The sequence below is a fragment of the Amborella trichopoda genome, chromosome 6, assembly GCF_054954075.1.
Source record: "Amborella trichopoda isolate Santa Cruz 75 chromosome 6, AtrichopodaSantaCruz75HAP2 v2.0, whole genome shotgun sequence".
NCBI lineage: Eukaryota > Viridiplantae > Streptophyta > Magnoliopsida > Amborellales > Amborellaceae > Amborella > Amborella trichopoda.
In genome coordinates, this window is record NC_142341.1 from 9742059 (window position 1) to 9770027 (window position 27969).

Consider the following 27969-nt stretch of genomic DNA (forward strand, 5'->3'; position numbering starts at 1 on the left):
GACCTCCCATCTACTCTCTCCTCAGCCACCGCACGCAACAGTACTCACCCTCTCTCAAACTCTGACACTGCTCTCTCTTCCTCCGCCTACCTCTCTCCACCATTTCTCCATCTCATGCCTCTCTCTCACTGTCTCGCGTTCGTCACCTACTCTCTCTCTCTCTCTAAAAACACCAACGGGCACCCCACTGCTCAGAGAGGACGTCATTTTAATTTTTATTGGGTCAAAAATTCATTTCAAAAGGGATTCAAGGGGTTGCAAGACAGGAAAAATATATATCATTTGCATTCAAGTAATATTTTTCATCTTTGGGTCCAAAGAGATAGAGAAGTTAAATATAGGGGTTAAGAAGATATTTTTTTTAATTTTTTATATTTTTAAAATCTACTCAAAGCGGTTTGATTAGTTGTTAGACCGGTTTTGACTAGAGCAGACCCCTCATCAATTCGAAACTGATCTGATCTTGATAACATTCATTCGGTATCGATTCAGAATCGATCTGAACTTGATAACATTAATTCGGTTTATGTCCCACCTCAGTCTAAGATTTGCATTCTCTTTTAGCTAAATTCGAAGTTGTATTTGCTTGGAATGGGGCCTAGGACACCTCAAGGGATCCAATAAACTAACCACCACTAATTGGCACGTAATCCAAAGGTAATGGTATGTTTTTTATTGAGAACAACTGCAACAACAATAACAAGTATTGATCCCAAATAAATTTTTCTCTTTGTACTAGAAATCATAAATTTATAGAAAATATATACTATAGTTTCAATGGGTTTGTGATAGGACATATTTTTTGAGTCTTAGGACTTATATATGGGCATGCTTTTTATGCTTCCCCTACAGCATAAAATTTATATTTTCCCCTTATCCAACCCTCCATTCTGAATGGAGGGCTAAGATTGTCCCAATCACAATGTCACGTCCCCTTATCCAACCCTCCATTATGAGCTATTTTGATACCAAATTTTGGACATTCAATCCTCTGTTAAACTCGCATTAGCAAAACTTATTAACAAAATATTTTCAATAAAATAAAATGACCAAAATACCCTTGAAATTTCAAGGGGTATTTTGGTAATTATATTTTATCAAAAAATTATTTTTAATATTTTTTATAGGTGCGCCCCAATGAGAAGATGGCACGTACCAAATTTCATATTCATACAATTTGTATAAATAAAACTAAAAAAATACTTTGAAATATTGGATCGAAGGTCAAACGGTGAGTGGCTCTCTTGATCAAAATTGGACGGCTAGATGATAGGGGAAGCATAGATCTTCTATGTTGTTAGGGAAGTATAGAAACCTTTCCCCTCATATATGAGCATATCCTCTTCAAAATCCCTTTTAGAGATCGATTTTGGACCTGATCTCTTATGTATAAATGATATCCAGTATGGAGATTATAAATAAATATTAATTTTTTGAATAAAATTTTATAGACCATTAATTTGTTTCTTTTTTAGATGGACCACCACTTAGCATCCATCTTTATAATGGATGTTTTAAGCTTTGGGGATGCAATAAAGATCTTTTCTTAGTATATATGCCCATACGTGTGGATGAGAGCGGGAGAAAAGGGACATCATAATTTCAGTAGGAAATGGCATTTCTGAGAAGTCGTAGACAATAGAGAAAAGTAACGAAGATTAATTTTTATTACCAAACATGTGAAAATTGGAAACCAGTGTGCTAGGACTCGGCCAAGTAACTTGGGGGAGACTGAGTTTATCCGAGTTGTCTGTACAATTCGGGAATATTAAAAAAAATAAAAAATCCAAAAAATTGTGAAAAATGTGGGATTAATCTATACTATTTTTGTTATACATTTTTAGTAAAGATTGGTGTGTGTTTTTTGTCATAATTTCCTATTTTTATATTGGGTTGTCTACAATAAAACTATTTATCTTTTGTACATATATGTCATAATGATTCTTATCCCTTAAATTTCAAAATGGGTAGTTGTAAGAATTTCATTGAATAGACATAGTTTCCAAAAATAATGATTCTCGGACTTTGTGACTCACTCCAAGCCATCCAGCTTGACATCTAATGAGTAGAACTGATTGTGACTTCCATGTACAAAAGATAAATGGTCTCTTTGTAGACAATCTTTTTTATATTTACCTTTTTTTGGGATTTTTTCAAGGGTATCATTTAGAGCCCACCTTCAAATGGTATCGAGAAATGTGGTTTCAATAATGAAAATCTTTGTGATAGCCTTAAAATATATTTTTATCTTGATTTATAAAGTTTAAAGCTTCAAAAATAATGTAGATTGATAGATCTATGAAAACTTGAAAAATCTTGAAAATTGACGGTCAAAAAAATGCGTTACAAAATACACTATTTTCAAAACTCGAAATCCTTTTTTTTTCATGTCTATGTATCTTGACGTCGAGATGATCAATTTGATGATATTTGGGCATCAAAACAACTTCTTCTAGTAAAATTTTTGAGGTGGGCTCAAATTTAATTGTTAAGAGCCTCGACTCTATATAAATTTTTTCCTGTTTTCAAATGCCCGGACTATAAATCTTCTTTTTTCTAAATCTATTTTTCCAATACTTTTTTAAGCTAATCTGGACTCCTCAAGGTTACTTTTGGTTTTATCTACCTTTTAATGTATTTCTTTTATTGTTTAGCTTTTCTTCTAACATTTTTTAATTTATTGAGTCTTTTTAGCCTTGTGCAGGAATCGGCCGAATCCATGTAACTCGTCTTTACCAGGGGTCGATTTCGCAGGCCGTGGCGAGTCTCGGCACACTATTAAAAACTATTGTTGTTCTCAAGCAATAGCCATTTTGGTCACAAGCAATGTTTGAAATGAAGAATAACGAATGACCTCTTGGTTTGGTTGGCAAGATGCTACAATATGATATCTGGTACAGACACAGTACTTTTTTCCTTCCCTATGGTGATGACTGCAGAAAATAAAGAAAGAAACAGAGTTGGGTTTATTTGAGGGAACCCACTAGCCTCCGGTAAAAAACCACAATGCTATAATTAATCTCATACTTTATTCATTCAAAATACAACTTTAAATAAGTGCTAACATAATAGAAATCCTAAACAACAGCAACAACTCCTAAACAAGTGCAACATAAATCCTAAATAACAGCAACAACTCCTAATAACAAGAAAGACCGCAAAATATTCCTAACTTTGTCAATGTGATTGCTTCAGCCCAACCGAATAACTACTTCCCATGAAAGACTCCTCCTTCTCCTCATTGGCCTGACACCTGTATGCAACCTTGCCACGTTCAATTGCAGCCTTGACCATGTACATAACAACTCCTCCCCTCTAAAATTCGCCCTTGTCCTCAAGGGCAAGTTCTGGAAATTGTTGTTTCATAAAACTCAAATCGTCCCATGTGGCTTCTGACGGTGAGAGCCCTTGCCAATGGATCAGTAGTTCTTGTTGCTTCTTTCTTGTTCTACAATCGAGTATTGCCAGAGGTTTAGTAATCAGCGCCTCATCACCTTCTCTGATCGAGGGAATTTGAGTTTGAACAATAGTATTCATCCCAATTTGCTTTTTAAGGAGAGAAACATGGAAAACTGAATGAATTCCAGAGTTGGGTGGCAAGTCCAATTTGTAAGCCACCGCTCCAATTCGCTGTAAGATCTTGAAGGGACCGTAATATTTTGGAGATAGTTTCAAATTCTATCTCCTGGCTACAGGTAATTGTCGATGCGGTTGCAACTTCAGATACACCATATCTCCAATTAAAAATTCTCTCTCCCGGTGCTTGCTGTCATAGACGTGTTTCATCCTAGCTTGTGCCTCTTTGATTTGCTCTTTCAAATCCTTGATAACCTTGTCCTGATCACATAATTCTTGTTCCACTGTAGCGGGCTGTTCCTGGTACATATGTTAGAAGAGTGGGTGGGGCATACCCATATACCACTTCAAAGGGTGTTCGTTTTATGGTTGAATGCCAGCTGGTATTGTAGCAAAACTCCGCCCATGTTAGCCACTTGGCCCAGTGTTTTAGTTGAGAGCTAATAAAACAACGGAGGTACATTTCCACTGTACGTTTCACTACTTCACTTTGTCCATCTGTTTGGGGATGATACGCTGAACTGAAATTAAAATATGTTCTGTTCAATCGGAACAATTATTGCTCGTAAAAGCCGGATCTTGATCATACACAATTGATTTAGGTATTTCATGCAAACGAAAAATCTGATCAAAGAAAACTTGAGCAATACTTACAACTGTATAGGGATGGGTTATTAGCTATAAAGTGTGCATATTTAGACAGTCGATCTACTACCACTAATATGGTAGATGACCCTTTTGAATTTGGCAGCCCATCGATGAAATCCATAGCAATATCTTTCCAAATATGGTTTGGTATGGGCCGTGGCTGTAGGAGTCCAGTAGGGGCGAGTTGCTCCACCTTGTGACACTGACAAATGACACACTGTTTAATGTGGTCCTTGATCTTTTGACGCATGCCCGTCCAATAAAAATTGGATCGGATATGAAGGAGAGTTTTTTGAAATCCTTCATGTGTGCTTCCATGAATCTGTCTGATTATATCATCAACCAAAGGAGAGTTGTCGGCCAAATAAATTCTATTTTTTAAAAACAAAACTTCGTCTTGGATTTTCCAGGGCCCGACAGCTTCCCTTTCCTTGACAAGCTGTACTAGCCATTGAAGAGTCGGATTTTTCCCCATTTCTTCCTTGAGGGCGTCTACCCAATTAGGTAAAGGGTGAGAACTGGCTATAATTTATCCTTGGCTTACTCCTTCTTCCCTTCTTGAGTGCATTTGCTACCGTATTTTTTTTTCCACTTTTCTATTCTATGACAAAATCAAAGCCCATCAATTTGTAAAGGCATCGTTGTTGTGCTGCCGTCGTGATTTTTTGGGCCCACAAGTGCTTCAGGTTTTGGTGCTCGTTGCATTTGATAAACTACCCTCCCAAGAGATATGGTCACCACTCTGGACTGCTAATACAAGGGCCAAGATTTCTTTCTCATATGTAGAAAACATGAGATGCTTTCCTTGCAAGGCATGCCTAAAGAATGGAATGGGTCTTTCTTGCATCAAAACGGCGCCAATCCCTGAACCAAAAGCATCGCATTCGATAATGAATTTTTTTGAAAAATCTGGAAGAGATAAGACCGGTGCACCTGTCATTGCTTTCTTGAATCGTTGGAATGCTTCTTCAGCCTGTGGAGTCCATAAGAAGGAATTCTTCTGAAGCATCTTAGTGGGGGGGGGGGGGGGAGGGCTTATTTTGTCTTAATCTTAGATAAATTTTCTTTAATAGCCGATCGACCCTAGGAATCCACACAAGGCTTTAGGCGTCATGGGTTTTGGCCATCCCAACATAGCAGTTATTTTGTCAGGGTCCACCGCCACACCTGCATTGGTTATGATGTGGCCAAGGTATTTAACTTCCCTTTGGCCAAATTGACATTTTCAAGCTTTACAAACAATCAGTGGGTTTTTTAAATCGAGAGAACACACTCTTAAGTGTTTCATATGTTCCACCCAAGTCTTGCTGTAAACTAAAATGTCGTAAAAAAAGACAAGGATAGATTTTCTCAAATATTGTTTAAATACCTCGTTCATGAGAGCTTGAAAAGTAGAAGGTGCGTTGGTGAGACCAAAGGGCATTACCATGAATTCATAATGGCCACGATGTGTTCGGAATGTTGTCTTCTCTACATCCCTTGGAAACACTCGAATTTGATGATAATCTGAGAGAAGATCCAACTTTGAAAAATATTGTGCGCCATTCAATTCATCCAGAAGTTCATCAATCAATAGAATAGGAAATTTATCCTTAATTGTAATTTTATTTAAAGCCCTATAGTCGACGTACATTCGTCACGAGCCGTCATGTTTCTTTACTAAGATGACGGGTGATGAATAGGGACTATTGCTCGGACGAATTACTCCCAAAGATAGCATCTCTATTACTAATTTTTCAATTTTCTCCTTTGATGATGTGGATACCGATGGTTTTACACAGACTGGGCCTTGTCCCGGAAGTAGAGGAATTTTATGATCTTGGATGCGTGGAGGTGGTAGGCTCTTAGGCTCAGTGCATACTCCGTTGTCTTTATCAAGAAGCTGTTGCAGATCTGTAGAGACGAGAGAGCTAGAGGTCTAAAGTCATGGGGCCCTCAAGGAAAATAGTTGTAACAAAACTCCTCCTTTTTCCTGTCAAGTCAAACGTTCCATCTGAGAATAGCTTACCACTTCGTTATCTGGTACAGACAAGCCTTGCAATGCCACCTCTTTTCCTTCAATGTGAAATTTCATCTGTAACTTGGCAAAGTACCATACAATGGGCCCCTGTGTATGAAGCCACTGAGTCACCAATACCACATCATAGCATTGTAATGGTAATAAGTAAAAATCACTAATGATAGCTTGTAGATTAAGTTGGACGTTGGTACACTTACCTGGGCTAGCAAGTCTTTCTCCAGACGCCACCATTACTTCAAATTAACCAACAAACACTGGTTGTAATCCCACCTTTTCAGCCATTTTCTCACTCACAAAATTGTGAGTACTGCCAGAATCAACTAGGATAGTAATTATGGCTTGTCTTAGTTAACCTTTATTGTTTCAGGTGCACGGGTTCCGGAGATGGCATGAAGAGAGATCTCTGGTCTTTCTGCCATAAGGTCTTCGGTTGATTCCTCTTCCATTACAACGTCTCCATCAGCTTCGTCGAAGCAAGCTTCAATAAGAAACAACTTTTTGCAACGATGTCTCGGGCTGAATTTTTCATTACAATTGTAACAAAGCCCTTTGTTTCTACGATCCTGCAACTCTGTCGTGGACAGTCACTTTACTGGTCTAGCAAGTGGACGATTGGGCAGTTGATCAGGCTGAGATCCATGCCTCGGCGTTGGGACAAGTTCCTTGCCTCATACAATCTAGCCAACCCAATTGCAGCTGATAGAGATGTGGGTTGTTTAGTCTGTACATCGGTTATGATGGATTTGTGCAGCCCACTGATGAAACAACTGACCTATCGAGCTTGTGAGAGAAGCCCAACTTTGGATAGAAGTTGTTCAAACTAGTTCTGGTAATCCTGCACTGAGCCAGTTTGTTGTAGTTTGGTGCGTTCACCAAAGAAATCACATAATTGGCTGGGGCCGTAACGAGAATGAAGTGCTTCTTTGAACTCGTCCCAAGTTATGGAGGATGATTCCTATTTCAGCAGTTGGAACCATAGCTTAGCATCACCTTCAAGGTGAAATGATGCCAAAGATACTTGATCAACTATCGGGGTCTCCTGAAATTGAAAAAATTGCTCTGCCCTGCAGAGCCAGCTAGTGGAATCTTCTCTGCTATTGAAGCGAGGAAGATCCAATTTCACTAGTTTAGGAGCATAAGATGATGAAGACCCGCTGTGGTGATAGTTGCCACCGCCATACCCCATCCTATATTAACTTTGTTTAGTGAGTTTTCACCACTTTTTCGATTGGATTGGTCATCTATTTGGTCCATCCGACTATTCAATTTGTCGAACATTTCAGTCATTTTGTTCATCATCTCATTTTGACTAGATGAAAATGGCGGCATAGCTTTTTCCAATTGCTCCATCCGCTGATCCATCCTTAAGTTTTGATACCACTTTGGTACAGACAAGGTACCTTTTTCCTTCCCTACGGTGATGACTGTAGAAAATAAGGAAAGAAACAGAGTTGGGTTGATTCGAGGGAACCCACTAGTCCCTGGTAAAACACCACAATGCTCTAATTAATCTCATAGTTTATTCATTCAAAGCACAACTTTAAATAAGTGCTAACATAACAGAAATCCTAAACAACAGCAACAACTCCTAAATAAGTGCAACAGAAATGCTAAATAACAACAATAACTCCTAATAACAAAGAAGACCGCAAAGTACTCCTTACTTTATCAACGTGACTGCTTCAGCTGGAACCGAATAACCACTTCCCATGAAAGACTCTCCTTTCTCCTCTTTGGCTTGACACCTGTATGCAACCTTTCCATGTTCAGTTGCAGCCTTGCCCATGTACATAACAATGTCCGAGTTTCATTCTTATCAGGATATTAAGTTTACATTCACCGAGTATCTGCCTCAACGAGTTTTTCTCCTCATCATTGAAAAATCTTAAATTCATAATGGAATTGTGTCCATCTCTAGGCCATCCATGTCCCATCCTTAATTCTTGGAACATGCAACCCCACTGTGTTGCTTACCCTTTTTCTTGTATTCGCTATAGAATGGAAAATCTTGGCATTTTAATTCTCCATTTTTGTAATCATTTTATTCTTGGTCTCTGCCTCTAATGGATCTCCTCCATTTCAAGATAATTATAAAGAACCAAATAGGGGTGGCAATGGCCCCGGACTTGACCCGGGACCTGCTGGGTATGCCTGACACGGGTTTGGATATGGGTCCAACATTTGGACCCGGCCACTATTCGAGACCGGGCACGGTTCCGGTTGGACCCGACCCGTACCTGTAAACTGTTGAAGAAAAAATACTTCACGTCCTATTCGTCTGGGTATATTAAATATCACATACAGTAAGAACTCGTTATTATATTTAGCTACTAAACGACAAATCAGACAGCTTGAAATCTAATGGGAGGTAATTGTAACTATGTTGCCAAAAATATAGGTATCTGATGTAAAAAAAAAAAAATCACATTGAGGGTGGTAATGGACCCGACCAAATACGGGAACTGACGGGATAAGCCTGGGACCCGACGGATACGAGTATGGGTCCAACTTTTGAACCTGAATACTATTTGGGTCTAGATCCGGGTCCATCCATACCCGACCCGTTGCGACCCCTAAAGCCAAATAGCTCTCACTTCTATCCGTTGTTGTTCCTCACTTAAAACCAATTGCTTCTATTTTGTTAAGTCTAGAATACGAATTTTGCCCACCAATGTATCAATCTTCGTCTTAATATCAAAGAATCCGTCCTCTATTAAATAAGTTTTTGCGAGAGTACTAGCAATTTCTCCATCAGTCTACCCAAACAAATGTACACAAAAACACAATTTTTAAGGGCAATATTGGACTGACCTAACATGTGTACTGTATATAACATATGGTTAACTTTGAATGCGATTCAAAATAAATAAATAAATAAATATATATATATATATATATATATATATATATATATATATATATATATATATATTATATTGTGAAGCTAAAAACATTTAGAGGCTTATTATCAAAGATTCTCAAACAAGTGGGCTTCACAATTTTGCATAAGATTGCAACCTTAAAAATGTAGAACTATATATGCACCTCAAAAATCCATCGAAAAAATTTATTTTAATATTGAAAAATTCTCTAATTGATCATCTTAACATCGAGAAATGGGCCATTAGGCTTGGCTTGGCTAGGAAATGGTTGTCCTGGACAAGGTAAGGGCCGAGTTGGGACAAGGCCTGGGGACAGCCACTTTACAGGCCTAGGTAGGGCCTGGATTAGGGCCCGCCTGTCCTTGGCCCGACTCATTGCCAGCTCTATTTGTGGTCATGTTGTGATATATCAGACATTCGTTAAATCTTAACAAATAAGTCTCTTCTAAAAGCTTATTGAAATATTTTAACTTTTTTTTAGGGTTTGTATACAATGAGATCATTCATTTTTTGCACAAGGAGATCACAATCACTTTTAGCCATTGGATTTGAAATCCAATACATAAAAGTGTGTCACAATATTCGAGAAGTTTTGTTTTGGACTTTTTGCCTAAACAATGACACATCTTCAACCATCCAATTTCAAATCTAATGGTCAGTGATGATTATGACCTTCTATCAAAAGTAAATGGTCTCATTGTATACATTTCTATTTTTTAATGAGATTGTATATAATGATATCATTTACCTTTCGTACAAGAAAGTCACATGAAAGTCACAATTATTTATAACCATCCGATGTAAAATTTAATAGCTTGGATATATCACGACGTTCGAGAAAATTCCTTTTGAACTTTGATAGTCAATGGAATAAATGCAGCCACCTAATTTGATGTCCAATAATCAAGATTAATTTTGACTACTTTATACCAAAAGTAAATAGTCTCGTTATATACATTTCCTCTTTTTATATCCTCACAAAAATTAAAAATGTAGCAAAAATATTTGTCGCTCCTACAAGAGCATATGTTGTCCATTTGCTTTCGCATCTAAAACTAAAACTAGGACTATTTTTAGGACCCCAAATTTTGGCGATGTAGCCTACTGAACATAGTGATTTAACTTCAAAGGGGAAGCACCATTCAGTCAGTGGCCCGAGTCATATGTGAGTAAGTGGGTGGTTAACTCTCCCCTAAATCCTCTATAAAAAGCCCCTCAATGCTATGCTTCTCATATCATCTCACTTTCTCTCTTCCCATCTCTCTCCTCTCTTTCCTAAAATTTTCTCTCTCTAAATTCAACGTATTAGGAAAATAGAAGATTTGATGTGCTCATGCTTTCGAGGCTTTCTTGAACATGCTGCTCAAACCCGTCTTCTTCCATGTTTATGGAGAAGCAAAGTTGAGTGCCAAGCTTAAGAATGCCTGTGGAAAACATGGAGTGAATCATGGGATTAAAGGACACATTAAATATTTGAAGATAGGCTGATTCTCTAGTTGATAATTTGAACGTAATCTCTCCTCCATTGATGATTTGAAGGTAACCGTCCATGGTTCCATTGCTTTACTGGTTGCTCCTGTTACATATGAAGTGGAAATGTGTGTGCTCGTGGGGTTTGTTTACATGAGATAGTGAGAGAGATTTTTATTTTGAGTTTTTATAAAATAAGACAATTTATCTTTGATACAAGGATTTATGAAATTAAATAGCTTGTGTATGTTGTAAAGTTCGAGAAAATTTCTTTTGAACACTGAGTTTAGTCAATGAAATAAATACATCCACCCAATTTTAAGTCTAATGGTCAAGATTAATTATAACCACCTTGTACCAAAAATAAATAATCTCATTATATATTTTATCTTTCTTTTAACCATGAATACAACGATTTGAAAAATAGTGTATTTGGGAGTTTTTGTGCCATGATGAGAGTGAAATTTTTCCTTATGATAGTTGGGGAGGAATTTTTCAAACTTCAAAGGACCCAAAAGGCGGTTAGGTGATGGTGTATTATGAAGGAAAGATTTCGTACTCTCATGGGAGTATAATGCTTATTTACTCCATCGGCTAAAACTTAATATAGGAGTAATTTTGGGACCCCAATTTTTGGTGGAATTTAAAACCCGGCGACTTCTTATCTTGTTCACTGATTCATATGTGGAATTAGTTGGGACAACCGTTTCCAAAATGAGATGGGTTTGGCCGTAAGCCGCGCATTTCAGGCCAGGCCTTGCTAATAAAAACCATCATTTCCATTTGTTTTTTTTTTTTCTTGAAGCTTATCATGTTAAGGGGTTCCCGCTAAATCCCCACGCCATAAACCTTTTTTTTTAGTTCTTTTATTTTTAAAATATTTTTAGATCATTGATCTAGACAATTTGAGAACAATTCGAATCGATCCAATTGATCCGTACTTGGATTGGGCATGAACCATTCGCCCCACTGATTCCTTTTTTTTAACATTGATATAGACAACCCAAAAAAACAAATTGCACTCTCTATTACTTTAAAAAAATAATGTCTCAAGATTCAATAGAGGCCATTCAATTATTGGAGAGGTGAGATCTAAGTGTTAAACTCAAAATTCAAATTTTTGAATTTGAAATTAATAAGCTGGTAGTTTGCAAAATTTCAGATTGTAAACAATCTCCCAAGTAGACCTTAGTACCCAGGCGTATAGATATAGTATGTTCCCACGGGAGAATAGTGTCCGTACTCATTATTTGAAAAATGCAATGATCAAGCAGGGCCGGTCCAGACTCATCTGCAAGCCCTTGTGCCATTCTCAGGCTGGGACTGGGCTCAGGCACTGGTTTCACAATGTTGCGTGGGGTTTGGAGCACCTGTGGCCTGCGTAATAGGAATGGCGATATTGTTGGCAATGAAATGGTGTACTTGATTAATATTTTTTAGTAGAACGTTTTATTGTTCATGGGTGCCTTCTGGAAATTATGTTAAATAGTCTACTTGATTTTATTTAATTTTTTAAAAAAGTTAAAGGACAGTGGTGGCAATGGGTTGGGTTGGGTTAGGTTCAGATCGACTCAAACCCAACTCAATTCAAGGTTTTGGATCTCAACTGACCCATCGGATCCAAATTTTGGATTTGGACTCGACACGGTTGCAGTCCAGATCTAGAACCTAATGAAGGTTTTTAAAAAAAAAGTAGTCAAAAACTATATTTCAAATATACAAATACACAGACACACACATATCATACATATATAAGAAAATTTATCAAAATATCATATATTTCAAAAAATATTATATATGCAATATATGTGTGTTTGTGTGTGTTATATACGAGTATTTTCTTAATATAGTCACTATAGTTAATAAATGTTGTTCTTTATAGGGTGTGATTTCTATAAAGTTGCAACTTTAAACAAGCCAATTAAGGTGTACTTCCAAATTTTATCATACATGAAATTTTGGTGTAAAAATTTCTTAGGATTATCTCAAAATCTACTTTCATATCTAATTATAAAACTTTAAACTTAAAAAATGGTTAAAATCAAGTAGATCTATAAACATATGAAAATCTTATAAATAGACGATCTAGATAATATATTGCAATATGCACTATTTTTAAGGCTAAAAATCTTTTATTCTTTTCATATTCATATATCTCGATGTCAAAATGAATAATTAGAGAGTTTTTCAATATTAAAACAACTTTTTCCGATGAATTTTTTAGGTGTTCTTTAATTCTAACCTTATGTAAATTTTTTCTTTCTTTTTATCATGAAACCCAACTTGGACATGATTTAGGTCTAAGATTTTGGATCCTAACCCAATCTAAGAGTCCGACATTTGGATCCATTTGGACCAGACATGAATTTGTTCAGCCCACCGAGTTGACGTATCTGCCACTAGGATTTCTTCAAAATCACGTTGAGCAACCCGTGTGTCTACATAAGTGATAAAGGGCTAGTTTGTAATTTCGAAACTCGAAAAGGGCAGGAATTTTGGTCTGTCGTTTTACTAATTTTGGTCATGCGCCAAATCAAATGAGGGCCCTTTCCTTATGTTTAAGGGGCTGTACACTAAGAGACTGTCATTTTTCTTTCTGATGGAACACGGCCCCAAAAGCGTCAAGATTCCTGTGTATTTCATGGTATTTCTCTTTCTTCGTTTTTTTTTTCTTTTTAAATATATTTGATAAGATTATTTTTTTTGTCTATAATGGTTTAACTGTTTTTTTATTTTCTTTGACCACTTTTTTTTTGGTAAATATCATTATTTTTCCTTTTTAAGCCACATATCAATAATGCTCAGACGTTCATGTTAAGCCAAAACGATTATGTTGAGCCAAATGTTTTCTTTAGGGTGAGAAAAAAAAAAATGGATAAGGAAAAGTTAACTGATGATATGGCAGAAAGAGATCTTGACCAATGGATGCAAAACCTACCATTATGTGCAAAGAAGATAAGCTCCAAAGTTTATAAAAAATGGACTCACTAACCCATTGAATAAGACAACAAAATCTAAGGGCTATTTGCCTATCTCTCCAGTTATCCATAAGCTTCACGACTATTTATTCTCCCCATATTTTTATTCTCTCTTTAGCTAATAAAGAAAATATCTTTTTTCATCACTAGTATCAAAGATAAGTTGGTCTCACTTTTTTTCTTTTCCCTGTGGGAGCACTATCTAACTGTGACAATGCGATAAACTTGTTGCCCTCTCTCTGCTAGGGCCATCGTGAATCACCATTGACATTTCAACTTGTTTATTTTTCTCACAATAGGTCACAACGTTGACATCAACATCTTGGTACAGACCTACACAGGCAAAGTACTTATTTTTTCGGGTCTGTAGATACCTATTCTCTCACATCCTATGTTGGGTTTGCGGACGCATATTCTCTTATCCTTAATGAAGCAACTTATCCAACTACCCAAAGTAGAAGACAATTTGAGAAATAGATGGGAGACGACAAACTAACAAAACTACCTTGCTTACTATTACGGATGATGATTTGATTAGGGTCTTTGAAGATTATGAAACCTCTAAAATAATTTTGGAAGCATTGATGGAAAAATGTGAATCTACATCGAAAACTCATATTCAACTTTTGTTCCAAAAATAGTTTTCATGGAGGATGCGGGAAAATGAATATGTGGTAGAACATATTAACAAGATGATTGATCTTACTAAAGGCCTTGCTGCGACAAGAAAGCCCTTTTCCAATCGTATACAAGTATCAACCGTATTGAACAGTATTCCTCCTTCGTGGGAAACCGTAGTTATTGCTCTGAATCACTCAACCAACTTACCCAAACACTTGAGTATAGAGGAAGAGAAGAGAATTAAAAAGGGAAAGACGTAATTGCACTTTGCCCAAAATTCCTTTAGAAGTGATTGTTGGGATTTTTTGGCCATTTAAAGACCTTACGAAAGCATGTAGTGAAATTTGTTGACAGTGAAATAATTAATTCCAATGGGAGTATGGTTCAGAGGGGCCAAAGCTGGCAATATTGGTGTCAAGACTCGAACTACCCTTGACGAGTTAGGTTGGGCTGATTTCTAAAACCCTATAGCCCTGGGCATATGACACAAGCGTAAAGGATTTGCAGGGTTAGCCCATGATGAGGTTGGAGAGCTGTCCAAAGTGGTTGGCCAAAAGACTTTGTGACCCTTTTATAATTGGGAGGCTTGAAGGAACATTGACTATCATACAACATGTACATATGATAATGTATTAAGAAACAGACATCATTGAAGGTGTAACATATATTTGTGCGAAAGGTAGGCCCATACACCAATTGCGATAAGTGTCCACAGGTCTATATGACAGACGGCTTTTGGCAAGAGCAGCTATCATTTGCACATGTCATTGAGCATTAATATCAAGTATTTCATTATTGCCTTCATAGGCCGCCACGCCCACAAGAGTACATCTTCTTCCTGGCCAACCACCACTAGGCATCACATTGCCAAGAGCTAACCTACAAACATCCTCCATTGTACCTTATGCCCAGTGCTAAAGGGTTTTGTTGACTCGAAGACACCATTCCACGTCCTAGATCACCTAACCCGGTGAGTCACATGCGTATCCATCTAGACACGTGATGAGCAAGAATGACTTTCTTCATCTTCGATAGGCATATGCCTCGTCTTTTGCCGTAAACCTTCCATGCTTCCATTGGAACCAAGAAAAAATGTGCTAGTATGTTTGAGTTACAATAATGTCAATGCCTTGAAAGGGCATACTCTCCAATAAAAAGTAGGCTCATAATAAGCCCCATTTCAACTGATAAAAGCACCAATTGTTCTTTCTCACCCCCAATTAAAGAATTATTTGTTCGATTTTGGCTTTGGGCAATTTTTTTTTTTCCCCTAATAAATTATCGCCATTCTTTTAGTCTAAAACCCTAATCCTCCATTCTTGCTTTCTCCTCCAAATTATAAACCAAATGCTTTGAAATTTATTTCAATTTGTTTTTCATTTGGATCTCTAATGGACTCCTCTAACAGTTAGTTAGATTGACAATCAAAATAAAAGAAATTGTTAGTTCAAATTTTGGAAGGGTTTTTAACTTGAAATACAAAATCTTTGAGTTCTCTCTCACTGTTTCACCAGTTTCTTCAAATTATTCCAAATGTTTCTATCTTCAAATTATTCCAAATGTTTCTATCAGATTGATCCGTCTAAAAAAGGCTTAACAAATCTTTTTGAAATCAAAGCCAAAAAATTTCTTATATCGATTTTGTTTTTTTTTTCAAGCTATTTTTTCCCTCTATTTCTTTCCAAAGTGTTTCTATTTAAATTTTTATTTTTATTTTGATTCATATCTCCTACAATATGAACTTATTAACTTATTCTTGATTTTAAGTCTTTTGCATTACCATTTTTCTCTTTTTCCTCCACATTTTGATCTTAAAATATTAGATGTATGCATCACTGAAACAATGGCCCCCAAACCGACCAGGTTTTTTATATTAGAAAAGTATATTGAAATTGGACTGCAATGTCTGTTTCATGACCAAGATCAAAGTCCAAAATAAATATTTTTAACTTTATGGTACATCCAAACGGTAAGATTTTACATCAAACGGCTATAGGTGACTGTAGTACTTAATTTTATAGGGTCAAAATGTAGTTACAATACAAAGTTACAACAAATGAGAGGAAACTATTAACGAATCCATTAAAACGCCCCTCTTTGTGAAATCATCTGCAACCTCATTGGCCTCCTTATAGATATGGTTAAATTCACCAAATGAATAGCCATAATCTCCATAACCTATAGTCATAATGATATTAACTGCCATAGTGGTCTAGAAAGTTTAGTGCACCAGTTTATCACATACAATGAATCACCTTCTATAACCAAACAATTTCTCAGCTGTCTCTCCCTCTAAATCAACACCCCTTGCAGAAAAGCTGCAAGTTCAACGTGCTCAGCAATAACATCCCACAAAGGGCCTCTAAAGCAAAACTAACATTACTCCCATTGTGTCTCCAAATACCGCCCAACCCAACCTGGATTTCCCATATACAAACCATTAGTTTGATGCATCCTACTATCGGTGGTTCCCATCGGCACCTCGGTCTAACTTTTTGATTCTTACAGGAGACCAGATAAGCCAAATTAAGCTCTACGTCCACCTTTGAAGCACCCCAACCTTATTTAGTAATAGTAAACCAGCTCCACACTCTAAATTGTTGGACGTCATCTACGCCCACCTTTGAAGCATCCCATCCTTATTTAGTAATACTAAACTAGCTCGACACTCTAAGGTGTCCCATCTCATGAGGGAGGGACACCAATGGATATATCTTAAAACATAGGGAAATATGATATTAACAATATTATATGACTTGCTTACCAAGTCTTTAAAGTTGTTGGGTAGAGATAAACTCACGTGAGATGTACATGAGAGATATCCTCATGTGGTCCCCACGTGAAATGAGAAAAGGAAAAAATATTGTTGATTTCTTCATAAGAGATATCCTAGTCCCCATATGAAATGAGATAAAGTTAAATAACATGGTCAAATATTACACTCTTGTCTAACTTAGAGAGAAGGGACATAACATAAAAAAGTCTGACGTGAGGGGTTTTGTTTGCTCTTCTATTGAGCTATTTTTGGGGCCTAACTCTCTTATGCCAAATAACACAACATAAAAAGGCCAATTTAGAGAGAGAAGAACACGGCATAAAAAAGATTCACCTGAGGGGTTTTGTTTGCTCTTGGGGTTTTAATCAAAAGTACTTTTCTTGGGCCATTTTCGAGCGTGCATCTCTATTAAGCTATTTTTGGGGCCGAACTCTCTTATGCCAAATAACACAACATAAAAAAACCTCACGAGGGGTTTTGTTTGCTTTTGAGGTTTTAATCAAAGCCACATCTCTTGAGTCTTTTTTTGCATGCATCTCTATTGAACTATTTTTGGGTGACTAACTCTCTTAGGCCATTTATTTCAACAAATTCTTCTTGGTGTATCAGAAATATATGAGGCTTTCTTTTGTAGAGAATAAGAAAATTTCTCTTAGAGAGAAAGCTTTATTTACATAGAAGAAGAAAATCCTTCTCTTTTAGAGAGAAGAAGAAAAGAGAAAAAATTATCATTCTCTAAGAAAAAGAAGAAGAAGAGAAAAGTTACTTTTCTTCTTAAAGAATGATCATCTTCTTGAGTCATTTCTTTACAAAGAAAGAGAAGGAAAGAAAAAGGAAAGAAAGACATAACCTTTTATTTCATAAGAGAAGGAGTTTCTTCTTCCATGGACTCTATCGAAGGGTGTGTTTGTTTTTTTTAAAGTATTCTTTCAAAAAATATTCTTTCAGATTTTGAAAAAGTTTCACGTTTGCTTCACAATTTATATGAAAAGTTCAGAAACTAATCTTTCAATAAAAATTCTCATTCCTTTGTTAAAACGTTAAAGAACTTTCTTGTTGATCACTATTCACTGTGATATAACATAATATTATATAATATAATAATCTATTTTATAATATTATATTATAGTATATTATATTTATTAATATAATTTATATTATATATTATATATTGATTATATATTATATATTATATGTAATATATAAAATTACTATATATTTATATTACATATTATATATATTATATATTAATTATATTATATATAATATATAAATATTATATATATAGTGTGTTTGTTTTGAAAGTAATCTTTCAGAAATTATTCTTCCAGATTTTGAAAAAGTTTCGCGTTTGTTTCACACTTTCCACAAAAAGGTAAGAAATCTTTGTTAAAAAGTGAAACATTAAGTTTCTAAGGGAGGGGTAGGAACATAATCTTTGAGAACTTTTTTGATGATCACTATTCACTATGATATAATATAATATTCTTATAATATAATAATATATAATATAATAACATATTTTATAATATTATATTATATTCTATATTATATATTTATTTTATTAATATAGGTTATTTTATATAGTATATTTTTATTATACATATATATATATATATATTATATAATATCCATAATATATAAATATCTTATATTATTTTATATAATATATATTTATTATATAATATTTATATTATTATATTATAAATAATATATTTATGATATTAAATCAATCTTATATATAATATAATAACTAATATTATAAATATTATATACATAATATATAAATATCTTATACTATACTATATATTATATTATGTTATGTATGTTATATATTTATATTTATATAGTTAATATGTATATGTTATCAAATACAATACCCAAAACTTTCTTAACATTGCAACATGTTATCAAACACAGTACCCAGAACTTATTTAAACATTCTAAAACAAAACATTCAACTTTTCGAAAGATTAAAAAATATTCAAACTTCCAAAAGATATCTTTCAGAAAAACAAACGTACCCCTAGAGATTTGATGTTTTCTCTCTCTAAAAGAAAAAGTTATCTCTTGCTCTCTTTTTTCTCCCCTTCTCTCTTTTCTCTCTCTGCAAAGAAAAGGTTTAAGAAGATGATCAATAGCTCTCATTTATTATTTTCTTCTCTCTAAGAAGAAGAGTAACTCTCTCTCTCTCTTCTTCTTCTCTTTCTCTGAGAATAATAATTTTCTCTTTCTTCTTCTCTAGAAGAAATCAATGATCCCAAAAAGGTTTGTTTATAACCGTTGAGTTAATATTGAATTTGGTTTTTTTCTCATGTGGACGTAACCTGAAAAGTGAACCACATAAAACTCGGTGACAATAAGTTATTTGCTTTAAATTGTATGTTTTCTCACTCATACACACACATCGACTTTGACATATTTTTGTGTCTCGTATGTTCCGCTACTCGCATCTACATTAGTGCGAGATGGCTCTAATTGGGTGAGCCAAACATAAACAAGATTTTATTATTTAGATTTTATAAGTGATATCTCTTATAAGTTCTTCTATTCTTTTTTAACCAGAGAGGGCTTTGTTGGGTGAGTGTGGTCATTATAGGCCTTATGAGTGATTGTAAAATGAAATGATATAATGGAACATAAACTCAGTGGGAGTGTGGTCACTCATGGACCATACTAAGCAACTGATGTTTGCTGATATCGGACTATGCTTGATGGACTAGGCCAGTCGGTTAGGAAAAACCCATGTTACATGGGCATAGAGTATAAACCAATAAGGGTTCTAATGGGTTATCCCTTGATGAGGTGTAATAATCCTAAAATTTAGAAAAAAAAAAAAAAAAAGAAACTTTCAATAAGTGATAGTCCAAATGAGCATGATGGTCCTTAGGGACCATCACTACTTTCAAAAGCTTTTGGTTTAAGTTTTTGCTGCCTTGACATGAGCTTTAAACGTAAGGTGTAATATAATTGTTACACTTCATGTATAAGGTGTAACTTAATAAAATAAAATAATAAGGTGTCTTAAGAATTTAAATAAGAGAGGCGAGGAATTCCACCCTCGAAAAATTTTGAAATCTTTCTCTCTCTAGTCGAAACGCAGTGAGCTCTTTCTCTCTCTAATCGAATTTTTACCGAAAGCTCCCTCTCAAATATTTTAGGTAAGTGACTTCATTATCTTGAAAAATAATCCGTTCTTTTTAAAAATAAAATGAAATAGTTATTTTTGCCTATTATCATGAATTTTAGGCGCAATAAATTTTATGTGCAAGCGACCTCATTATTTTGAAAAATAATATTTTTAGTAAAATTGTGATATTTTATCAATGTTAGAAATTTTAAATGTTGTAAATTCTTAGAAATAAATTTATTAATTTTTTTTTTATTGTTAAAAAATTTTAGATACTGTAAAATTATTAGAAATAAATGTGATATTTATGCTTTTAGTAAAATTGTGAGATTTCTTTGTACTGTTTTTGAATATTTAGACATTGTAAATTTTATATGCAAATGATTGCCTTATTATTTGAAAACTGATATTTTTGCAATTGATTATAGCATTGTCTGTGAAATGTTTATTTACGAATTAACATCCCATAAATTGTGATAATTCTGTATTCTTGAATTTCTATAAGAATTTCCTATACATATTAGATTGGCAATTATGTTAGAATGTCTTTACGAACTGCCACCTTTCTAAATTTGAGCCCAAAATATTTGACTGGTTGTTTTTGAAATGTTATTGAAAGTGATTGTTATTAATGGTTTCAGTGAAATTCATATTAATAATTTCAGTGAAGTGTTGAGTACATGATATTGCTGCTTTCCAATGTTTAAAGAAATTTAGAAAATACTTTAAGTATGTAAGTGGGCTCATCCGATTCGCCGGTGAGGTATAAGTGGACCTATCTGGGACGCCGGTAGGGATTAAGTGGACTCATCCGGTACGCCGGTGAGGTATAAGTGGACTTATAGGGATTAAGTGGACCCATCAGGACGCTAATGGGGTATATAGGTGACCTACTTACGACGACAGTAGGGTATTTTGTGAAATCCTTTGAATTACGCGGTGTCGTTAAAATGTTATACGCATTTCAATTATTCGAATTATACTTAATTATGCATTTGTTAAAGTGAAACTGTTGATGCATTTATGTTAATAGATCTCCTTTTTGAAAATATCGATATCTTTCAACCATGATTATTTTTATGATTATGATGATCACTTACTGGGTAGCCAAACTCATCAAACTCTGGTAAACATTTTTTTCAGGATAACTGCGGTTTCATTTTGAGTGCTCGTCAGGATCAACTCTGGAAAATATTGTAGTTGTGCTTAAACTTTCTTTTGTTACTATGTAAGAATTCGCAACTGTAAATTTGTCATATCAAAAGATATATATATGTTTTGACTGTCACATCTCAGGAATATCAGTACTGTAAATTCTTGGGGCGTGACAAATATGGTATCTGAGCAATAGGTTTATGATTCTTAGGAAATTTAAAAAGAATGTACTTAAAAAGAAATTTAGAGAACTAAATTTCTTTAAGGGGGGAAGAATGTAATAATCCTAAAATTTCAAAAAAAAAAAAAAGAAGAAACTTTTAATAAGTGATGGTCCATATGAACATGATGGTCATTAGGGACCATCACTACTTTCAAAAGCTTTTGGTTTAAGTTTTTGCTGCCTTGCCACGTCCTTTAGTGGACGTTGGCTTTAAATGTCAGGTGTAATATAATTGTTACATCTCATGTATGAGGTGTAACTTAATAAAATAAAATAATAAGGTGTCTTAAGAATTTAAATAGACGTGGCGAGGACTTCCACCCTAAAAATTTTTTGAGATCTTTCTCTCTCTAGTCGAAACGCAGTGAGCTCTTTCTCTCTCTAGCCCAATTTTTATCGGAAGCTCCCTCTTAAATATTTTAGGTAAGTGACTTCATTATCTTGAAAAATAATCCATTCTTTTTTTTAAAAAAATGAAATAGTTATTTCTGCCTATTATCATGAATTTTAGGCGCGATAAATTTTATGTGCAAGCGACCTCATTATTTTAAAAAATAATATTTTTAGTAAAATTGTGATATTTTATCTATGTTAGAAATTTCAAATGCTGTAAATTCTTCGAAATAAATTTATTTATTTTTCTTGTCTATTGTTAGAAAATTTTAGATACTGTAAAATTCTTAGAAATAAATGTGATATTTCTGCTTTTTCTTTCTACTATTTTTGAGTATTTAGACATTGTAAAGTTTATATGCAAATGACTGTCTTATTATTTGAAAACTGATATTTTTGCAATGGATTATAGCATTGTCTGTGAAATGTTTATTTGCGAATTAACATCCCATAAATTGTGATGCTATGTATTCTTGAATTTCTATAAGAATTTTCCTATACATATTAGATTGGCAATTATGCTAGAATGTCTTTACGAACTGTTACCTTTCTAAATTTGAGCCCAAACTATTTGACTGGTTATTTTTAAAATGTTATTGAAAGTGATTGTTATTAATGGTTTCAGTGAAATTCATATTAATAATTTCATTGAAATTCATATTAATAATTTCAGTGATATGTTGAGTACATGATATTGCCGCTTTCGAATGTTTAAAGAAATTTAGAAATACTTTAAGTATGCAAGTGGACTCATCTGATTCGCCGGTGAGGTATAAGTGGACCTATTTGAGACGCCGGTAGGGATTAAGTGGACTCACCAGGTACGCTAGTGAGATATAAGTGGACCTGCAGGGATTCAGTGGACCTATCTGGGACACCGATAGGGATTAAGTGGACCCATCAGAAGCTGATGGGTATATAGGTGACCTACTTGGGGCGCCAGTAGTGTATTTTTTGAAATCCTTTAAATTACGCACTCTCGTTAAAATATTATACGCATTTCAATTATTCGAATTATAGTTAATTATGCATTTTTTAAAGTGAAATTGTTGATGCATTTCTGTTAATAGATCTCCTTTTTGAAAATATTGATATCTTTCAACCATGATTATTTTAATGGTTATAATGATCACTTACCGAGTTGCCAAACTCATCAAACTATGGTAAACATTTTTTTTAGGATAACTGCGGTTTCATTTTGAGTGCTCACCAAGATCAACTCTGGAAAATATTGTAGTTGTGCTTAAACTTTCTTTTGTTACTTTGTAAGAATTCGCCACTGTAAATTTGTCCTATCAAGAGATGTATATATGTTTTGACTGTCACATCTCAAGAATATCAGTACTGTAAATTCTTGGGGCGTGACAAATATGGTATCAGAGCAATAGGTTTAAGAATCTTTGGAAATTTAAAAAGAATGTACTTAAAAAGAAATTTAGTCATCTAAATTTCTTCAAGGGAGGAAGAATGTAATAATCCTAAAAAAAATTTTTTTAAAAAAAAGAAACTTTTAATAAGTGATGATCCATATGAACATGATGGTCCTTAAGGACCATCACTACTTTCAAAAGCTTTTGGTTTAAGTTTTTGCTGCCTTGACGTGGGCTTTAAACGTCAAGTGTAATATAATTGTTACACCTCATGTATGAGGTGTAACTTAATAAAATAAAATAATAAGGTGTCTTAAGAATTTAAATAGGAGAGGCGATGACTTCTACCCTAAAAAAATTTTGAGATCTTTCTCTCTCTAGTCGAAACGCAGTGAGCTCTTTCTCTCTCTAGTCGAATTTTTATCAGAAGCTCCCACTAAAATATTTTCGGTAAGCGACTTCATTATCTTGAAAAATAATCCGTTCTTTTTAAAAATAAAATGAAATAGTTATTTCTGCCTATTATCATGAATTTTAGGCGCGATAAATTTTATGCACAAGCGACCTCATTATTTTGAAAAATAATATTTTTAGTAAAATTGTGATATTTTATCTATGTTAGAAATTTCAAATGCTGTAAATTCTTAAAAATAGAATCATTTATTTTTCTTGTCTATTGTTAGAAAATTTTAGATACTGTAAAATTATTAGAAATAAATGTGATATTTCTGCTTTTAGAAAATTGTAAGATTTCTTTCTACTATTTTTGAGTATTCAGACATTGTAAAGTTTATATGCAAATGACTATCTTATTATTTGAAAACTGATATTTTTGCAATGGATTATAGCATTGTCTGTGAAATGTTTATTTGCGAATTAACATCTCATAAATTTTGATACTTATGTATTCTTGAATTGCTATAAGAATTTTCCTATACATATTAGATTGGAAATTATGCTAGAATGTCTTTACAAATTGCTACCTTTCTAAATTTGAGCCCAAAATATTTGACTGGTTATTTTTAAAATGTTATTGAAAGTGATTGTTATTAATGGTTTCAGTGAAATTCATATTAATAATTTCAGTGATGTGTTGAGTACATGATATTGCTGCTTTCCAATGTTTAAAGAAATTTAGAAAATACTTTAAGTATGCAAGTGGGCTCATCCGATTCGCCGGTGAGGTATAAGTGGACCTATCTGGGACGTCGGTAGGGATTAAGTGGACTCATCCGGTACACCGGTGAGGTATAAATGGACCTACAGGGATTAAGTGGACCCATCAGGACACTGATGGGGTATATAGGTGACCTACTTACGAAGACAGTAGGGTATTTTGTGAATCCTTTGAATTACGCAGTGCCGTTAAAATGTTATACGCATTTCAATTATTCGAATTATACTTAATTATGCATTTTTTAAAGTGAAACTGTTGATGCATTTATGTTAATAGATCTCCTATTTGAAAATATTGATATCTTTCAACCATGATTATTTTTATGATTATGATGATCACTTACTGAGTAGCCAAACTCATCAAACTATGGTAAACATTTTTTTCAGGATAACTGCGATTTCATTTTGAGTGCTCGTCAAGATCAACTATGGAAAATATTGTAGTTGTGCTTAAACTTTCTTTTATTACTTTGTAAGAATTCGCAACTGTAAATTTGTCTTATCAAGAGATGTATATATGTTTTGACCGTCACATCTCAGGAATATCAGTACTGTAAATTCTAGAGGCGTGACATGAGGTCCAAGTATGCCCAGATGAGGGAGTCGAGGGACTGTGTGGCCTTGCATGTGATGGTGGCCTTCAGAGACGAGGGCCCAAGCTTCATTCATATACCATCACACGGCATACGTATTGATAGCCCATTTCGAGAAAGCAAGCTACCTTTCAGGGTGAAACGTATGCTTGTACGAGAGATACCCCCATGCGCCATAAGATCTATGGTCGCATCAGGTCTAAGTGACCTTAGCCCATCTCTAAGGGAGAACCTGAAATCCACATATTATGATTACAACCATTTGGCTCATCAGTTAGACTTTGGTGACCTACTAATGAGCCCTAGCATAGATTGTGCGTCATGGAAAACACTTAGTCGGTTTGATAAAGCAAGTGTAGTCCGTAGTCCACAGTTGAAGGTGTAGTGCCCCAGTGTTTGATTAATTTAATTTCTAAACCATATGGATAATTTTTTCATCTAATGAATTTAATTATGTTTGTTTTATGATATATATGATTTTAGAATTATTATTTGAATTTGTTTAGATATCTGGATATTTTATTTATCAAAATTGAATTTATTAAATCTGAGATATTGATTTTACATTGATTTAAATATTCAAATAAATTCTAAAATTATTTTATTAAGTTTTTAAAAAAATTTAAAATTACATGGGAGCCCATTATGTACATGGGCCCACCATGGCCTAGAAGGTGGGGCCCATGAGATCCTTTCGTAGGTGGCACGCCCCACCCATTTAGAAGCTTTCTATTTTTGTGATAAGTAATTTTGGATTGTAAGCCAAGTTGTTATGTGTTTTGAAAAGGTATTGACTTAATGAAGCTTTGAATGAATTTTTGGAAAGCATGAGAAGGCTTGTGCATTGTTTTGGTATGCACAATGTTATCTTTGAAATTATTTTATTTAATTTCTATGATGGAAAAATGGTGTAGGAAAGGGAATAAAGGTTTTAGCATATTCCATAATGTTGATGGCCCATATGTGGAATGGATGACTCAAATCTCTCACCCCACAAGTTACCCAATATCAATAGTTCATATTCAATTTTACAAGAAGAGACAAGCCAAGTAAAACCTAAGCAGCCATAATTTTGTTCAAAGCCTATAAAAAAAGGATTGTCTTTACAAAAAACTTTTATACCTTATCTTTCTATCTCTCTCCTAAGAAAGTTTATGTCTCTCTCTCATAAAAGCCCAAAGAGGGTATGTTCCACTCTCTCTTCTTTGATATCTCTCTTTCTCCCATATTGTAAAAAATGGCTAAGGGTTTAGGCTATGGGGTTTTTTGCTCTCCCATCTCTCAACTATGAATTTATAGCTAAGGGTTTTAGGGTATAGCAAAAAGAGAATCCATCTCTTTCAAAATATGTTGCTAAGGGAATTCACCTAGGGTTTGAGTTTGTAATTAAATGAGTTTATGTTTTATTAGTGTGACTTGCCTAAACTTGCTTTCCCGATTGAGATTGAAAGTTGATCATTGATCCCGCGCCATTGAATGGTAGTGACTCGGTGTGGGGTGTAATAAGCCCAATTGAGATAATCTCCAGCACTCTATTTTTTTTTCTTGTTATATTTAATTATATTATCTTTATATTATTGTGGATATTTTCTTTGGTTAAAGAAAATTTGTTTAATAGCATCAAAGTTTTTAAAATCTTGGATTTGTTAGTTTTATTTTCTTTGAAGCAAGAATTATTGTAATAAGACTACTTGTAAGTGATCTTGACCAAAAGAAAAGAAAAAAAAAAGAAAATGGGTGAAAAGAAGAAAAATAAAAAAAAATATATTCCTTGGCAAGATCGCATTAGTTGTTCTTTCGGGCTCTAATTGGGTGAGCCCAACATGAACAAGATTCTATTATTTAGATTTTATAAGTGGTATTCCCTTATAAGTTCTTCTATTCTTTTTTAACCAAACCTACGAAATAACCGTGCCTCGAAAGATATCTCAAATCATTCCTCCTTTTGCTCAACCATACATTGTCTTATAAAATAGTTCTAATATTTAAGGATATAAAAAATGAAAGGATGAGGTTTATATAAGGACAAAGTTTTATGAAAATAAAATAAAGCCTCACCTTAAATCCTCAACCAAAAAGTACTTTCGCTGGCAAAAATATCTACGATGGCTCCAAAATCAAATTCTAACATAGATTATAAAATTTAAAACTTAAAAAATGGTGCAGATATTACGGATCTGTGAACACTTATTTTTAAAACAAAATGAATGGTCTAAATAATTTGCTACAATATACACTAATTTTAGAATTTGAAATCCTAATTTTTTTCACAAACATAATATTCAAGTCAAGATGATCTATTTATTGATTTTCACTAAGTTATAAAGTGAGAATATATTTGTTTTGATAGGGTTGCAGCCTTATCAAACCATTTTTCAAAATAAAATATTGTCATTGACTTGTCGAAAGATTGGACTCCTTCAACCATGGCTATTGGCTCTCCTCAATGTTTTATAATGTATTTTTAAATGTTCTTTACATTATGGTAAAGATTAAAAATTGCTTTGGTCATTAATACTTGCTTTTTATATTTTTCCATAGTTTTTAAAGGGAAAAGTTTATATAAGGTTGCGATCTTAAAATGTAGAATTGCAGATGCATCTCAAAAATCTATCGGAAATTTTGTTCTAATATTGAAAAAGCCCTCTAATCAATCATCTCGACATCAAGGTCTATGAATATGAAAAAAAAAAAGTTTTTGAATATCGGACAAAGTGCATCTTGCAACACATTATCTAGACCGTCCATTTTCAAGATTTTCATAAATTGATAGATCTACTTGATTTTAACCATTTTTTGGAATTTAAACTTTTCGAATTAGGTCTGAAAATAGATTTTAAGATAATACTAATAATTTTTTACAATAAAATTACATGTTATGATAATATTTTAAGGTGCGCCTTAATTGGATTGTTTAAGGTTGCAACCTTATAGAAACCGCACCTTTTTTTAAAATAG

General features: G+C 34.0%; 2 long non-coding RNA genes across 2 annotated transcripts; one reads left to right on the forward strand and one right to left on the reverse strand.

Annotated features, from left to right (window-relative positions):
- The first annotated feature begins 3144 nt into the window (after positions 1–3144).
- Positions 3145–4057, forward strand: LOC148781555 (uncharacterized). Its single transcript, XR_016057689.1, has 2 exons — positions 3145–3695; positions 3867–4057. It is a non-coding gene; the product is annotated as an uncharacterized LOC148781555 (long non-coding RNA).
- Positions 4058–4098: 41 nt separating this feature from the next.
- On the reverse strand, positions 4099–7753 carry LOC148781556 (uncharacterized). Its single transcript, XR_016057688.1, has 3 exons — positions 6442–7753; positions 5158–6331; positions 4099–5088 (listed from the first exon to the last, which is right to left on the reverse strand). It is a non-coding gene; the product is annotated as an uncharacterized LOC148781556 (long non-coding RNA).
- Positions 7754–27969: the final 20216 nt, after the last annotated feature.